At 39.6% G+C, this 15694-nt stretch overlaps 1 pseudogene; it reads left to right on the top strand.

The window, feature by feature from the left end:
- The first annotated feature begins 1138 nt into the window (after window positions 1-1138).
- LOC102014690 lies at window positions 1139-1537 on the top strand (annotated as a pseudogene).
- Window positions 1538-15694: the final 14157 nt, after the last annotated feature.

Genomic DNA, 15694 nt, shown 5'->3' with positions numbered 1-15694 from the left:
TTGGCAACAATCCCCAGGTGGTCCTTCCACACCCAACACCATGCTTACTCAGTTCAGCTGGGTGTTACAAGTTGACTACCAGTTATCAATCCACTGCACTACCCAAGGGATACATTTTCATTTCCTGATATCCTCTTCAATCTCCTTTTTCAGAGTTCTGTAGTTTTCAGTGTATAGATCTTCTACTTCCTTTGTTAGGTTAATTCCTGTCTTGGTTACTTTTCCACTGTTGGTGGGAGTGTAGACTGCTACAACCACTGTGAAGATCAGTGTGGAGATTCCTCAAAAAACTAGGACTACAGTCCCATTTGACTCAGCTATTCCCCTTCTTGGTATCTTCCCAAAAGAATTAAGAGCATCACACTTCAGCAATGTATGTGCATGCATGTTTATAGCTGCACAATTTGTAACAGCTAAATCTTGGAAACAATCCAAATGCCATAAATTAATGAATGTATTAAAAAAAAAGATAATGGAGTACTAATCAGCCATAAAGAAGAATAAGCTTGAGACATTTATAATTAAATGGATGGACCTGGAGACCAAACTCTTAAGTGAATAAATCAGACAAATGTGTAAATGTTGCATTGTCTTTCTGGTGTGAGAAACTGAAAGTGTATATGAGAACCAAAATGCATAATAGAAATTATGAACTAGGAAGAAATTATTCAAAAGGAAAGGGGAACTAGGGAGGGGGGAGGAGGAAAGGAAGGGAAAAGAAAAAAAATGAGAAAAGAAGGATAAAATGGAAACAAAGCTTTGTAAATAAGAGAGTTAAAGGGAGAGGAGGGGAATGGGGAAAAAAGAGGAATCAAGATATATCATGTACCGATACAAATTCCCTATGATGAGTGTCATCATTACGTATATCTAAATTGTACCAAATAAACTTAATAATAAAAAAAGAAAATTCAGAGGCAGGTGGGGATGAGCAGGGGTGCAGTGCTGGCGCCCGGTGGGTGTTCAGTGTCTCCCCCGCCCCTCTGTCCCCCCTGCCCCTCTGTCTTCTGTGGCTCCCTGCTCCTTTCCTGCAGCCCACCGTGGCAAGCTGCCCAAGAGAGCTGCCGGCAGCTCCCGGGAGCCAAAAGGGGTGAATACTCTGCTGGGAAATAAAAGATTACTCCAGGATTTTAAAAGTATGCCTCCCAAGTTTAAGCACCACCTAAATAAATCATGATCATGTCACTGGTTCTGTGAAAAGTGAAAGACAAAATCTTTTGGAAGATGATTCAAATGAAAAGGAGGACTTTTTTCTAAGTGGACCATCTGGACCAAGATTTGAACCTAGAAATGATAAAATTACATATGTTGAGAATCAAGTGGATGAAGTTATTGATGTCATGCAAGAAAATATTACAAAGGTAACTGAAAGAAGGAAGAGCCTAGATGAACTACAGAACAAATCAGCAACAGATCCAAACAATTTTGAAGGCAAAAGTGGTGGCGCAGATGCAAAATAAAGGCCATCATGGCTTTGGTTTTTGCTATCCTTTTACTAGTTATCGTCATCCTTACAGTTGTGAAATATCTTACTTGATCTGATGACAGAGCTCTTCGTTAAACAAGATCTGGGACATTAATAATAGTGAAAGTTTGCTGCATAATTTAAATGAAATCTATGTATATAACTTTCAAAACTTCTCTTTCAAGAAACTAAGAGGCAAGTATCACTTCAAATTGGAGCACTGAGAATGTCCATTTATTTTCTTCCCTTCCAATAAAATGTACTTTGAAAAGTTATATAAAGCAAAGAGAACTATTTTGCTATATTCCAAGGATCTAATTTGAAACTACATACTTGCCAGTTCATTCTTTGTGTATATAGTCAAACACTGAGTGACAATATTTCATACTAATATTTTAGCGGTATAAGGTCTTGCATCATGGCAGTGAGAGGCAGGTCAGGCTAGGGGTCCAAAAGCCTATGTAGAGTACTAAATGATTCCACTAAAGAAGATCCATAACCATTCCACTAGTGTTTGCAAGGATGTCATTCTTTTTATATTATGGTTGCTTTGTAAGCAGTTTCTACATGTTTATGGGTGTAATAAAAACTAAATGTTTCTGCCTTTGACTATAACTAAAAACATTCCAATAAACCCATTTTTTACTATATAAGGGAAAGCGAACTAATTTTCTGGTATGTGGACTATAGAAATGGGAAATGGAAACTGTGAGAAACATAGCATGACACCATAAAACAGAAGATGATCAAACTGCTGGAGAATGTCATTGGAGTATTTAAAATGAGCAGTTTAGAGCTGCCAGTCACAGTCAAGTCTATTGTCAGTTAAACTCCAATAAGGAGGGGCCAGTCCTAATGTAAGTGAAATCCATTTGTAACTTTTTCCTTTATTTTTATGAACAGTTTTTCTCTTTAATTGTACCTCTTTTACCAGAAGCACTAAAGCTAGAAAAATCATCTGCTTTGAATTTTCTGTTTCCATCTCCCTTGGGGAGATGGATGTTGTGCAATCAAGTGTCCAAACACCCAGCAGTAATGCTGCACAAAGTCAGAAGCATTGGTAACCTGAATGCAGACCGCTCAGTCAGCCAGTAGCCAAATGCTAAGTGGTCACCATTAATCCTTGCCTGTTTTTAAAACGATAAAATATGTTCATTTGAAAACATGCCAGCAAACAATTCAAAATGAAAATGCTTACTAATGTGTGTGAGGAGGAACCATTATAATAAAATTGGAGATTCTATAGAAACTTATGCACACGGACACACTAAATCAGAAATAGAGTTCATGGAAAGAACCAGTATTTAAAAAGGTAAAATAATGGTCCTGTGAAACAAATTTTCTTTGGTAATTTTAATTCAAAATATATAACACATAGAAGCTGGATGTTTTCGTTTGTGTGTTTAGTTACACAGTATTAGTACTAGAAAATAATTCTGTTTAGAAATTTGAAGGCAGAAACAGATTGAGAGACATTGAAGATACATACAAGTTATAAAGACCTAAAAGTAAAGGCTAAGTTTTACAGTTTAGTTTGAGCATCTGAAAGGAAAAAATGTCTTACATGTTGCAGTTTGGTTTCCTCTCCTAGCTCTGTAGTGTCAGTTAAGTGAACAGCATATGAACTGCTAATAAATCCCGTGACTAAAGAGGATACGTAGGAAAGACAGAGCATCAGTAGCCAACAGTTTGGGAGCAGAAATATTTTAATGGACTGCCTGGCAAGTCCAAGGTCCTGAGTTTGATTCCCAGTACCAAAAAAAGGAGAAATATTTTAATGGAATGAGCAGAATCAGCCCCAACATACATATGTATATCCTTTATTTGTATCGGAACTAGACCTATAAGTGATTCATTTTTGATTAATTGCTGTAGAAATCTGACCCCTCTACTATACCTATAGGTAAAAATGAAGATTATTTCTTTAAAAGATCTCACACTTCCAGTGTTTCTTTTAATAAAGTATGCCACTTTTGAAGAAACAGCTATTAAAAATTATGAAATTATTGTTAAATTTGTAATCATAAAAATAAAGGAAATATTTATATGATAAAAAAGAGCCAGTGGGGGTGTTTTTCAAAGGACACAAAGTTTCAGGAATAGAAACAAATCCAATGAAATAGAAACAATACAGTACAATATACTCACTATAGTTAATAATAATGTATTTTATTCTTGATGATCACTAAGAATACATTTCAAGTACAGTATTCTCACCACAAAAATAAGAAGTATGTGCGATAATGTTTGTTAAGCAGCTTGATTTAGCCATTTCATAATGTGTAAATGTTTTAAAACATCATGCTGTACATGATATAATATATAATTTTTAATTTCTCAATCAAAAAAATACTGAAAGAAAGAAAAATAAGAAAAAGACACTGGCATGCAAGTTTTCCCTGTAAATGTGCACAGACAGGCAGTGTGAAGACACAGCAAGGAGACACCATTTACCTACAAGATAGAAGAGAGGCTGTGCCAGACATCAACCCTGGCGGCATCTTGACCTTGGACTTCCAGCCTCCCAAACTGTGAGGAAATACAAGTCAGTTATTTTAGCCAAAAGACAAAAATAAACTCAAGAACATGAAATTCAGAGAGTGGACCTGAGGAAGTGCTGGTGGGCCCCTTGGCATGCCGGGTATCCTTACAGTTCCTCTGTGTTCACTGTGACAGATGGAGCCATTTTCCCCAGTGCTGCTGGCTGAACTTACCGCTATGTGCCAAATCTCCGGAATGAGACTGTGGAGTCTGTGCTTGAAAAAAGAACTGGGTTTGGGTCTCTATAGCATGAGGCACAAATTCAAGGCACTGGACGTGAGGAAGGGCCTTATAGTTCGAAATTGTTCATGTGGGTAAAAATTAGGCAACGAGAACAGCTGTCTGGGTCAGGAAAGTATGCCATTCAGAGACAGGAATGGGGATAGGGAGGGGAGAGACAACAACTGGGGCTGCATGTGAGCAGACAGGAAGACCAGGTGGCCGCCGGACCCAGCAATTAGAATGTAGGCAGATTGACCGGCTGCTCCCAGCCGTAGCCGCTTCTGGCAGGAATTCCAGTAAGCTGAGGAATGTGGCTCAGCAATAAAATTTGGAAGAGGTAAGCTAGGAAGATTCATCGTCCCTCATATTTTTCAGGTTTTTTTCAAAACTCTGTTTATCTTCCCAAATTTTACTCAGAAGCCAGCAAGACATGTGATATCACATTTATTTTATTTACACATAAAGGTAACAATTCTTATACACTTTCCATCTTGTGATATATAGCATTAAATATACCTTTCATTTATAACTTTTATGAGTGGATGTTAGCAATCTAGAATAGTAATGTTCACTTTGGGGAACTGGCACATGCATCTAACATGTCTTGATCATTTTTGATCCCTTTCCTACCCTCTTTCTTCCCACCTCCCTCTCCCTGACTCTCTTCCCTATTTCCAAGATTCAGCCTTCTAGTTTCCTATCATGGATGATACCTTTTAATTTAAAAATAAAATTACTTGATGCACCTCACTGGAGTGAAGATCTATTCAGTAAGAAAGCTATAGCTTTAAACTGATGACTCAAACTTTAGTTATAGCAGAATCACCTGGGAAGTTTTTTAAACACCCGGTAATGGGCTTCTCTCCCTGGGTATCTGATTCTTTGATCTGGGTGGGTCCTGCGAATCCATAGATATACCAGATACCTGGATGAGAGTGATGCTACTGGTCCACAAACCATACTGTGAAAATTACTGCTGTAGATAATTAGGAACCAATGACAGGAAGAGTAACAACAATGCACAGAGTTTGGGGTACCAAACACATTTCCTTATTATTATCATTGCAGTTTTTTAAACTGAAGTTCAGACATGTCACTCCTCCCAGGCTGATCATGTGACTTACCAGTCACTTTCTCTTTTTTTTTTTTTTTTTCAATTTCTCATTATGTGGAAAGTATTCATAGTGGCACTAAAAAGTGATTCTAAAAAGAAATCTTAGAATTGTTTACTGAACAAGAGTCATACCATGAGATAGAGTTCACTGGCTGCTCTTAGTCGATGGTGACATTGAGATCTTTCCCCTAAAGGGACAGATCTGTGAAGAGCCAAGAACACAGAACCACCTTCCTCAGGCAGCATTGCCAGGTATAGTGCCAAAATCTTGCTCTTTGAATCCTGTGTTAAAGAATTTGTCATTTGTTGAATCATCCATTCAGGGAGCAATCCCTCTCAGGACTATGTAGAATTTCCTTTCTAAAGAGACAGGATCTTTTAGACTGGGGATCAGGGCATTCTTGGGACATTCTAGATTTAGATCTAGATCTAGATTATGTCAGAATTGCATAGTGATGCAAGCCACATACACATATAATTTTAAATTTAAAAAGTAAAAAGTGGAGTTAATTTTGTCTTTTAATCCAAAACATGAAAAATATCACTTTAACTTGTAGCACAAAATTTATTAATGATATGTTTTACATTCTTTTTTATACAGTCTTTGAAATCCGGTGTGTGTATTAATTATAAACACACCCCAGTTTGGAATAACCACGTTCCAAATACTCAACCATTACATGTGGCTAGTGGCTACCTTCTTGAACAAAGAATTTCCATATATTCTCTTGATGAGCTCAAAAGCAAATCCAATTTATCAGGCACAAAGTACTTTTAATAATGATTTTTCCTATACCTTCAAACCCCACAAAGCTCCCCGCTCTGGTGTCCTGAAAAGTGGACGTTTGAGAGACTGATAATTGTCCCTTAATCTCCATTATTTCTTCCATTGTAATAAGAATTTAAGCTGGGAACAGTCAACCAGAACAAGCTATATATTCTCTGGACGCTAAGGAAGCCCAAAGAACTGTGATGAGATATGGACAGAAATCCATGCAGTGTCTTCTTTAATAAACAGCTGCCAAGGCCCCTTCTGAACATATATATCCCCTTCTCATATCCGCTTCTCACCCTCTATCCTCCGTCCTATTCGCCAGAATGAAAACCAGATGGCTAAAGTTAGAGCCACTATCTTGGACCACAAGGAAACTTAGAAATGGATGCTACACACTAGAGTAGGAGCCAGATCCTGGGGGTTTTAGGGAGTAGAGCCTACTTCTTGACTTCATAGTAAGAAAAATAAACTTGTACTGTGTTTAAGCCAATGCTGGTCCTCCAGTTATTACAGCTGAACTTGATTCTAATTCATGTTCTCACCTGTTTATCCCTAATTGGTGAACATGTCACAGGTAAAAGTCCCTGAGGAAGGCACTAACATGAATTGTTCCTTTTTAACACAAAATAAAACTAATAACCATAGCTAGTAATTATTGGGAACTGATTTTATCAGACTTTATGTTATTATGTATCTACTTCTATAAAACAACACCCTCCCCCACACCACCTCACCCCCATATAAATGAGAAAATTTTATACAGGGTAAGGGACTTATCCAACATTATGCTGGTAAGAAATGGTCAAACCAGGATTTAAATTCAGGTCTGGATTACTCCATAAACCATGCTGTCTGATACATGTATCCCTAAGGGTAGAAATAGCTCATACTGCCAGGGAACAGAATGGGGTACACGTTAGGTTTCACGAAGTCGGCAAAAACTTACATACTTATCCTGTCAAGATTCAATCAATCAGTAAGAATGTGAGGGTCAGCTGAGTTCTCATCACTTTAGGATGTATTCTAGGGGAACAAGGTAACATCACCTAAAGACAGTTCTCCTAAAATTCAATCCTCTCGAGAGCTTTTGTCCCTGTTCAAGTGTTCATCGTTATAGCATTCTAAAGACTAGAGTTGATTTATTTCGAGTAAAACATCAGACAATACTGAATTCCTAATAAGTACATATTAAATTTGCATCAGTTTTTAAATGATAGAATCATTTGATATGCCGGGTTATCAGCAGGACACAAATAGGGGTGTGTGGGAACTGGCCCAGATGTATTACCCATTTTCAACAATGCCACAAAATAAAGCTACTAACCCTACTGTTCTGTGGAGTGCTTACCTCCACAGACCTTACTTTAAGTACTTATGTCCTCTAAGCTCACAGCAAGCCCAAAACAGTAGTTCTTCTGAAAATAGAAGCTGTATTGTATTGGTCATTGCCAAATCACCTTCTCTTATTACTTACTTGGCAAATAGCATGTCTGCAATAACTCTTTTGTGAATGAATGTACACCAGATACTTCTTGGGTCACTTCATGTTCTCTCAGCCCCATTTGTCTCTTGTTCCACTTGCTGCAGATCCCAACACTATAGTTGGCTCTGAGCAACTTCACCTAGGTTCAAAGGACATGCTTTCTGTTAGTTGCCCTGGGGAATCCCTTTCAACAGAGGTTTAGAGTTCATGAAGCCACACTGGCATCCATGCATGTGCAAAATGAAAGTATGAAGGGATTAACACCTCATGGAACAAATCTTTGAAGCGGGGAGCAAAGAGTCAATGGATGGATTTTTCTGTCTTCTCTACAGTGGACTGTTCTGATACACAATTTATTTGGTTTCTTGGAGGACAGTGTGGTGGTCCCATGGGGTCAATCAATTCCTAGTGACCAACTTGATAACACATCCTCCTATTGGCTCTGTCTCACTCTCTCCATACCTCTTTTTCTTTGTCTTTGGGCTCACAATTTTTAATAAAGAAATAGCACATAACCCCTTGACCATGGGTTCTTTACAGAAAGCCCAGACTAAAATAAAGTAAGTGAATCTACCTTTGCATACTTTGTATAAAAAGACTATTCAAATGAACTGTTAGCCACTAGGCCATCTTATTTTGTTGCTAAATTCAAATTAAAGGGAATGATGGAAGTCATCTTTCAGAAACTGGTAACCTAAAAAAAGAAACACGTAATCCATGATCCTGGTTTTTGGTGATAATGATTTACATAAGCCAAGGTAAAATGGCCAGAAGACAGAAGGCCCCTTTCTGACTTCTGCAATAGTTTTACATCTGCATAAGAGGCACCATATACAAAACATTCTTTGAGGATGTGATATTACTGTGTTAGAGCTCATTCAGAATGATTAAGGAAAATATCTGTAGTAAGTGGTGGCACAGAGATGACTGCAGCTAATTTCAGAAAATGAGACAAATCTCTAAAATTTTTTTTAAGAGTATGAAAATGTATTAGGAAAGAAATGGGGAACAGGAATAGCTCCTGAGAGACAGGAGGGATTCTGGATGGGTTGCCCAAAATTTTTTTAATTTACTGAAAGGTAGCAAACCTAGAGAGGGGCTGATAGAGAAAACAACTAACAGTGGCAGTAAAATAATAGTTGTTATTTTTTTCCTAACATTTATTAAGCATCTACTTTGTGCCAGGCCATGGTTTAGCATAGCAGGTCTTCACAAAAGCCTTATAATAACACTGCTTTTAATTTATAGCTATCTGAGGAAGTTAAGAGTTATTAACTTTCCAAGATCTCTGTATTAGTCACTTTCTCATTGCTGAGACAAAATACCTGCCACCCACAATTCTAAGGAGGTTTACTTTGGCTCAGAGTCTGTAGAGGTTTCAGTCCACAGTTGGATGGCTCCAAGACAGGGTGGCACAGCACAGGAGAAAGAGCTCACATCATGGCAGCAGGAAGCGAGAGACAGATTGAGGGAGGCAGGAGATAGACCCTTCCAGGCCACATCCCAGTGACCCCCCTCCTTCAACCAAGTTTTACCTCCTAATATGACATTCAGCTAGAAACTCATCCACGGATGAATCCACTGGTGAATACCATCCCCCTCATGAGCCAATCACCTCCAGAAAACCCCACCTATGAGTGTAAGAAGCTTTGAGGGTGCATGAAGATATAGACCTCAACAATCTCCCTGGAAGGAAGTGGAAGATGGCATCTAACCTTCAGACTTCTTTTATTTCAGAGAAAAATAAATCTCTGTAAGCCTGTGTTGTATTTGTGATTTATTTCATATGTAATGAAGTGAATTATAACTGTTATACATACACAAATACAACAGATTTCTAATATTACTTTTGGTTGAAGTGCCAATCAAAAAACTAGAGAAATATACACTAAGTATCTATAATTGTAAATACACTAAGTATTTATAATTGTAAAATAACCTACCCAATGTACATCAGAGAAAGGAAAATTAATAATCATCTGACATAAAGGCACAGCACAGAAAAAAAGCCCCACAAGACAGCTTTCCAGTGTTCGGGCCCCCTGTCTTGCCTCTGTTTGCGTCATGTACCTCAATCTCCCCAGGTCATTAGGTCTTTGTCACTGGCCATTTGTGTTCATCAAAACAGCCAAACCAGTTCCTCCACACAGGCTATGTACCTGCTGTTTCCTCTGCTGGGAACACTCTTTCTATGGGCTTCCTCCTGGCTGAGTAACTTCTCATTGTTCAGGTTTCAATTTAAATGTCACTCTTCATTGAGGCCTTCCCGGAGCACCCAACTTAAAGCATGACTCCCCAGTTCCCACCTCTATCAGACCTGTCATTCTCTTTCTGTCCCATTGACCTGCTTTATTTTCTTCATAGCACTTACCACTAATGGAATAATCATTTTTGTTAGCTTATTTGTTTTCTTATTTATTTCATCATCGCACTTGAGCATACAATCCATGAGATCTTTAGGGATTTGGGCAGAATATATAAAGTATTCAGTTCATATTTGTTAAATGACAAGTGATTCCACAAGTTACTGATCTTTGCCAAGAACTGGCCATGAAAAAGTCAGACAAGAAGAGTCTGGATCTCCGTGAACCCATATCTCAGTTCCTAAATCACACAGAATAAAATGTTCAGGCTCCCAGAACTTCCGTATCAATGGCTCACTGAAAACACCTCATTGCCCCAAAGACAAGGCCCCCTTGCAAATCTGAGAGATTAAATTGGGGGCTTTAGGCATGAGGGAGATAACTGTGTCAAACCAAAGAGAGTGTATAAATCAGGCATGGTAGAACATGCCTATAATCCCAGCATGCCGGGAGGCTGAGCCAGGAGGATTGCATGTTTAAGTCCAACCTGGGTAATCTTGTGACATAACAAAACCCTGTTTCAAGTTTTTAAAAAGGTATGGAGATGTAGCTCAGTGTAAAGGCCCCCTGGATTCAGTCCCTAGCAACACAAACAAATAAAGGCAGCACTGAGCAGGGCCAAGGATGTGAGAAATCTGCAGAGCTACTTTCAAGGTGACAAAAGTCCTGGGAAAACAAAATTTGGTGCCACGTCAACTTATCAATAGGGAGGGTCTCCCGTTGTTGTTGTTGTTGTTGTTGTTGTTGTTGTTGCTGTTGTTGTCATTCCAAATTTTACACATTGGGATACAGATAAGATCACACACACACACACACTATTCCTCTGATTTAAAAAACATAGTTTGGAAGCCATTTCTCATTATATACAAAAGTACTAGATGAAAAGAATTTTAATTATGTCTTTGTCAGTATTCACAGTAAAAATGTTAAGTGTTAAATATTGTCCTTCTCAGGTAACAATTTGAAAACTTCACAACCAAGTCCCCTGCCTGCTCCAGTGTGGAGGCCTAGGGAGTTGAACATATTTGCCTGTCTGCCCACCCAGTCCTCCTCATCTGATAGCATGTAAAGTTCACTGCCAACTCTAGGCAAAAAACATAAGAAATGCAGGACACTCAAACATGCTTCTGATGTGTGCAATTTCTTCCTGGAGGAAGAGAAAGCATGAAAATAACTGCCCTAGAAATAACTAATGGACATCCTATGCCCAACCCTACCAGGTGCCCACGCCTCCTAGGCATACTTGCTGGCAGCTAATGGTACACACCAGTGGCCCAAAAGGCTTTGGTAAAAGTCTCCTCGCAGCCATCATAATGATTTGGAATGTTTTGCTGAAAATAAACTCCTTCCTCTCATTTGCACTTCATGACTCTAAGCCACAGAGGTGCCACCTCCCCTGCTATTTTGTAGAAGTGGCAGGGATTTTGTCCCCAGCAGTACAAGCACAGAAGCTCAGAGCAGCCACCCCCACACCTCTGCATTGTGACTGCCATCTCACTGCTGCTAGGCAAGAGATAATTGGTGGCATTGGAATGTGGCCAAGAGTTGGCAGTATGCAGAGCAGGCCTCCAACATCGGGACTTTGGTGCCAGCATCTGAGCTCTGGTGCGGAGTAAGAGCCAAGGTTACCACGAACCTCAGTGTGACCTCAGAGTTCAGGATGCCCTGGCTGCACCCTGGCTGCCATCCTCTCCACTTCCATGCCACTTTTATGCCACCTATCCTACCATGACAAGCTCTCCCCAGGATAGCAGCAGAAAGGCTTAAATAACACGTGAATTCTGTAAGGTATGCAGGTGGTAACTGCATGCCACCCACAGGTTGGATAGCGACAGCCACAACTATATTTAGGGAGAGATTAGCACAGTCCTCCATGGGTACTACAAGTACTGGCACACAAGCTCTTTGCACTGTGCCAGTGACCCTATTAACAATGTGGAACTTGTGCTATGCCAACTGGAAATACAATCATTTTAAATTTTATCCAGGAAGAGACAGAATCTGACATTTAAAGGAAAGAAAGAACTACACTACAACAACCTATGTGTCGGCATTTTTTTGGCTGGGGACTGCCCTCACCAGCCTACTCTCAGTCCCTGAATTGTCATCACAAGCTCAGCCACAGACCTAGTCCCAAAGTTGAGCTTGTGCCACCAGAGGATAGTAGGGATATTTCCATTAGGTAGACAGTTTTAAGTGGAGCACATACCACATTCAAAAGCAGGCCAGGCATCTCATTTCACAAAGAGTGCCAAGGCTCCGAGAGCCCTGAAGGTTAGCCCAGGCCTCATTTCACAAGGGGCCTTTAATTTAGAATTTTGAGGTTATCTGAAGGAGAAATTATATATATAGTCAACAAGAAACACTGACAAGAGTAAAAGAAAGTGACATTGAAGATACAGCTTAAATTAGCACATTATTACAGATGACAGTGCTTGGAGTACATTAAATGCAATAACAATGATCATAATAATAATGACTAATTCATATTGCACATACTGCTCTAAGAGTCTGGTGCTCCACTAAGACATTTTTAATCCTCCTAATAACCATATTAAGAGGTACTACCATGCCCTTTTTATAAATTTTAAACTGCAATACAAAAAGTCCAACTAGCTTGATCATATATCTAATAAGTGCTGGACCAGAATTTAAGCTGAGGATGTCTAGGCTCTAGGCTTGATCAGTATGGAATGAAGTAATTTTTTATAAAATAAATCCTTAATGTTAACACAATCACATTGCAATTTTACAGGTTAAATGCATCAAGGAAACACTTGGCATTTCACCATTTTTTAATAGCCCAAGAGTCCCTTAAAAAAGCCTTAGGAGAGGCCAGCAAGTGGTTTTTTCCTTCACAAGGATTGATCTTCCTCTGGAAAAAACTATTCAAGTCTGCTTCAGGAGTTTGGAGTTCTGTCATTGTACCTTCTATGATGCAGAAACATTCTTGATTTGACCAGGTGTCTTGGTTATTTTTTTTCTCGCTGCTGGGACAAAATACCTGACGCCCAAAATTAAGGAGGGAAAGGTTTATTTCTCTTACAGTTCGTGGAAGTTTCAATCTGTACTTGGCAGATTGTAAGGCAGAGTGGCACGTGGCAGAGGGCTGCATCTCAGGGCGGCAGCACAGCAAAGCAGCAAGCCACACACCAGGGCGGAATGGGGGAGGAATGCCCCAAGCACTCTTTTCCTGTCCCTTACATATGCAAACTATCCACTCCCCGGTGAGTGCAGCTCTCACACCCATATTCAAACTCTAATAGCCTGCCCCAGGGCCGCAGGAGGCTTTGGGGGGACACACAGACATAAACCATAACACCAGGTTAGGCCCTCAACTCAAAATTCTCAGAAAGGAGCAGGTGAGCTTCTCTGACCTAATAACTGATGATGCCAAGGTCTGCTGAGGACTGTACTAATATCCATCCTCTCCAAGGGAAGGCAGCGTCAGGGGCAGTGCCAGACACCCAAGCCATAACCCTGGGAGCCGTTGCCCAGTGTGAGCTCTAACTGACCTGTAAAGAGATAGGGTGGCTCTTAAAAGCTGACAATTGAATTGAAAAGTCTATTAGAAATAAGACCCAAATATGCTGGAGAGAAACACTGTGTACAATTTGTATCTGATATATGCATAGTAGAGTTTCTTCACTCAAAACATGACTACTAAGCCTCCTTAGGAAGGTACCATGTTACATACTATGGATAGAGAAAAATGAGACACTGGAGAGCCCATAATGGGTCCAGCAAATCACTCCCATTCAGTGTGGTTGGTAAAGTAGATAGATCATGGCATGGATGGGTTCTGTGAAAGATAGAAGAGGAAGTTTTTCACACTGCAGAAGGAATCTGTGGAGTTGACTTTCGCAGTCAACCATTGAGGATAAGCTGTCATCGACTTAGCCAAGCAGAGAGAGCTGGGCAAGAGACAAAGGTAATCCACTGCAGGGTCCAACTGCCATCCAGGCATGGTCCTCCTTCTTCTACCTGTGAGCAAGTTGCCTGCTAATTAACTGATATAATGAACACAAACTGAGAACCCTCCGTGTGACTCACAACACTTGACATTTGGGAGGAGACTACCTAGAATTCTTAATAAATGCTCTAGCTTGACAAAGAGCTGGATGTTTCTCAATAGTTCTATTAATGCATGTTAATCTGCATAAACTGAAGCTAGCAGGGGCTGTAGGACAAGGACGCACACGTGTGTGCACATATACTACCTTCCAACCCTCCTTAAGGATAGAAACTGTGGAATTTTTAGAGCATTTCTTGTTCTATTCCTTTCCTGCTCTGATTCCTTGGATTATACATGCTGGGTTAGCATCCTTTTTATGCACTGTGAGCAACAGATCTCACTCCCTGGTGGAGCTTGGGATATGTTTCTTCCCATTAGAATGGCTATGATCAGAGAAAAAAGATAGGTGGGAGCTTGATAAACCTCCCACCATCTTTAGGGATAGGGATGTCAATTCTATCTTTTGTTCTCTATCTTTTCATTGTCCTCAAACAATCCAGAAAAAGTCTTGTATAAATACACTGGTATTTAGCCTATGTCTTGGAGATTAAAGAATTTTGCATCTCAAAATTGGTTTCCTTCTGTTATATTTTTAAATGTGTGTTATTAGACTATCCATCGTTCCTATTCATCTAACACATAGTTACCTTGTAGATCTCAGTGTAAATGTCACCTCTAGGAAGCCTTTTTGGCACCACCACCAGATTCTAGTCTGAATTAGGTGGTCCTACAACTCTCTGAACTTCTGCAGTAGCCCTTATCATTGTAACTGCATCTGACTCCTAATACCCAGTTATAATTCTGTGAGAGTGAAGACTGTCTCACTTATTCATTGTGACATCCCTCAAGCCCCTAATGCAGTGTAAGGCATATATTAGGTGGTCAATAAATATTTGCAAAATTAATTAATACATTATTTAAACAACACTAATGCTAGAAGCAACTACACATCAACAGTAAGTAATTTAGTTACTTCAAAATGGAGCGCATTCTCTTTTGGGAAAATAAAAATATAATAGTTCTTCTGAAGGGTTTCCTACAAACCCCAAATTTAGAACTTGCACAATTCAATACTTTGAATAAAGGGTTGCTACCATTCCTACTTTCCACTTCCAACTGCTCAGGAAACTTTAAATCAAATTTCCAATCACATATGGTAAATCACTTTTCCTATTCCCTGTTTACTTCTCCCTTTGAAAGTGGACACCATGTGACTCATTTTCCTTTTCTCCCTCACTCAGGAAATGTTATATAAATTTTGCTATTGCACCTGCAAGGTGTATCTGAGAGACCAAGGTCAGGTGATAGGCATAAAAAATAAGTGTAGGGTATCAGAGACTCAAAAAACTGTATTACTAGATCTCTGGCCCACCAAATTTAAGGTAAACTTAATAAGGATATGTTTTCTTTTACCTTAAAGCTCTATGTCTTGGTTACTTTTCTGTCATTGCTGGGACAAAATACCTGATGCCCAAAATTAAGGAAGGAAAGGTTTATTTTGCTTACAGTTTGTGGAGGTTTTAGTCCATACTTGGCAGGTTACAAGGCAGAGTGGCACATGGCAGAGAGCTACAGCTCATGGCGGCAGAACACAGCAAAAGCAACAAGCAGTAAAAGGGAGGAATGGCCCAAGCAGCCTCTTCCTCTCCCTTACATATGCAAACTATCCACCCTAGGGCCGGTGTAACTCTCACACCCATAATCAGTCAAACTCTA

The sequence above is a fragment of the Chinchilla lanigera genome, unplaced genomic scaffold, assembly GCF_000276665.1.
Source record: "Chinchilla lanigera isolate Chin_1 unplaced genomic scaffold, ChiLan1.0 scaffold00024, whole genome shotgun sequence".
NCBI classification, from domain to species: domain Eukaryota; kingdom Metazoa; phylum Chordata; class Mammalia; order Rodentia; family Chinchillidae; genus Chinchilla; species Chinchilla lanigera.
Note: the sequence above shows the minus strand (reverse complement) of the source record. Positions and strands in the feature narration are given on the sequence as shown.